The sequence below is a fragment of the Odontomachus brunneus genome, unplaced genomic scaffold (genome assembly GCF_010583005.1).
Source record: "Odontomachus brunneus isolate Ranch 3 - 2012 unplaced genomic scaffold, Obru_v1 Obru_scaffold_326, whole genome shotgun sequence".
Lineage (NCBI taxonomy): Eukaryota > Metazoa > Arthropoda > Insecta > Hymenoptera > Formicidae > Odontomachus > Odontomachus brunneus.
The window spans coordinates 152,315-155,130 of NW_022639776.1; positions in this window are offsets into that span (position 1 = coordinate 152,315).

The following is a 2,816-nucleotide window of genomic DNA, read 5'->3' on the forward strand; positions in this document are numbered from 1 at the left end:
GTCAACAATAGGAGTCGTACAATCGTAAGTCGTAGAAATGGATTAATCGTGATCGAGTATGAGAAGAATAATCGACCGCGATTGGTGCAAAAATTTTGCTGAAATTTCTAATAAATTTTATTGAAAGTGGTATTTCAGCGAAATTGCTAAAAATGTACTGAAATTTTGCTATTATTTTCGTAAAAGTAGTTTTTCAGCAAAAGTAGTGAAAAATTACTGAAATTAAACTGAAATGTTTTTATAAATTGATTTGGAAATTTCTTAAGAAATTTTTAGAAAATTTTGAGAAAATATTTTAAAATTTTTCTGAAATTTTACTAAAAATAATTTTTCAGTAAAATTACGGAAAATTGTTTAAATATTCTCTATAATTTTCACAAAAATTTGCTGAAAATTTACTGAAAAATTGTAGAAAATTTGTTGAAAAGTCTCTGAAATTTTGCTACAAATAATTTTTCAGTTAAATTATTGAAAATTATTTGAATATTCTCTATAATTTTCACAAAAATTTTTTTAAAAATTTACTGAAAAGTTTTAGAAAATTTGCTAAATGTCTCTGAAATACGCTGAAAATTTTCAAATATTTTTTAAATTTTCAGTCCAAGTGTTGAATAGTTGCTCAAAATTCTGAAATTAAACTGACATTTTTTCAAAACTTTTTCTGAAAATTTAATATTTTTCAAAATAAAAAAAATATAGACAAAAAGATGAAAAAGATGAAATATGATCAGACGATACAATTGATGCATCATACGTCTACACCAATCCTTGTGCGTTGACTTCCGACACCAACTTACGTCTACGACACTGTCGTAAACGATTGCGACAATCTTTTTGCTCAGGCCCTTAATTAGTACGATTTACGACTTTACAATTTCTATTGTAGACCCCGCTTAAGTCTCTTACTTGAATGCCCAGATAGCCAAACCTACGCGAACATATTTCGAGCAGAGGTTGATATCAACTTTTGATGGCAAATAGATAACAAATTTGATGCAGGATCTGTTATATAAATCAAATATTGTTATATATCAAATCTTGCTGCCAAATTGCCGCCAGATATGCGGCAGAGCTTGTTGTCGGAAATTTGCTGCAGATTTGCAGCAAAAATCGCGCAAAGCTTGTAGCGATTTGATGGCAGATTGGCGGCAAAAACCGCGCAGACCTTGCTGCGCTGCAGGCTTTGCGCGGTTTTTGCTGCAAATTTGGCACCAATTGCCCGACAGCAAGATCTGTCGCCAAAACCGTAGCCTAATGTAGACACAGATGGCTATGGTTTTGCTGTGGGTTTTTGATCAAATTTGCTGCCAATCTGCGCGCAGTCTGCGCTCAATTTGCTTACTGGGTGTTACCTTACCTTACTTTACCTTACGTAACATAAACTATAGGTTTTCATTCAAATTTCGTATGCGATATTTTTCGAGAATAAGGCCCCAGGGCCCTGAATTGTTGCTTTATCACTTTACCACTTTGCGTTATTTAGCAACAGATATCAACACATCTCCAGAATATTTGAAAAACGTCGCAAATGTAATGTTTGAAATGGAATATTTGTAGAATTTTCTATTTCAGATATTCAGAAATATTTCCAGCGACAGATCTCCACATTTAAATAACGTCGCAAATGTAATGCTTTTAAATGGAATATTTCAAGAACCCAGACAGCATAGATATCTAAAAGATGACTAAAAGATGGCAGATTTTCGATATAGATGTCTTTTCGATAGAGCTTCAACGAAAAGATGGCTAAAAGATATCTTATGACTCACAAAATGTCGTCTTATTTTTTATATCTATAAGATGACTAATATTAGACATAATTTAGTCGTCTTACTTCCCTAACCTATAAAATTATCCAGGCAGCAACGTGACCTGATTTTCACGTCAGTTTTTGGTCAACATGAAATATCCTTTTATAATCACGTAATAATGACGTGCAAATGACTGGAATAAGTCACAACCCACCGACGTCAATAAAATGTGAAAATGACGTCATAAAGAGACGTAAAAATGACGTGTCGGAATATCTTTTTTATTTGGTTCTTTTTTTTTTGTAACAGAAACTATTTGTAAATATCACAGCGTTAGCTGATTTTACTTGAAAATTTTAGATTACCTGATTCCAATGTTACATCACATTTAAAAATTCTCACTGGTCCTGGGGACTCGAACTTGAACTATTGGAGAATTCACACCACGTCCGATGTCCGATATCCAATAAGAGAACAGCTTTCCAATGGAGAATTGAATTCTCTATTAGAGAGTTGTTCTCCTATTGGATATCGGACGTCGTACGTCGGACGTCGGACGCGAATGTCCGATGTGAATCCTCCATATGAGATATCTTTTGATTATGAGTCTGTTACTTTAGACACTACACCATTTCCTCGATCGATATAAAGGTTTTAAATTTTGTCTATATGTGTTGTAATTAACACAGTAATATAATTTTTTGATATAATTTAATAAAATATATATTTCTGAAGTATTTAAATGTTACATTTCAACATTACTTTCCAACTTATCTTTCGGAAAGCTTTTTGACAGATGTTGTGCTGTGTGCGGGGTGTATATATACACCCCCCACACAGCACAACATCTGTCAAAAAGCTTTCCGAAAGATAAGTTGGAAAGTAATGTTGAAATGTAACATTTAAATACTTCAGAAATATATATTTTATTAAATTATATCAAAAAATTATATTACTGTGTTAATTACAACACATATAGACAAAATTTAAGACCTTTATATCGATCGAGGAAATGGTGTAGTGTCTAAAGTAACAGACTCATAATCAAGAGATATCTCATATGGA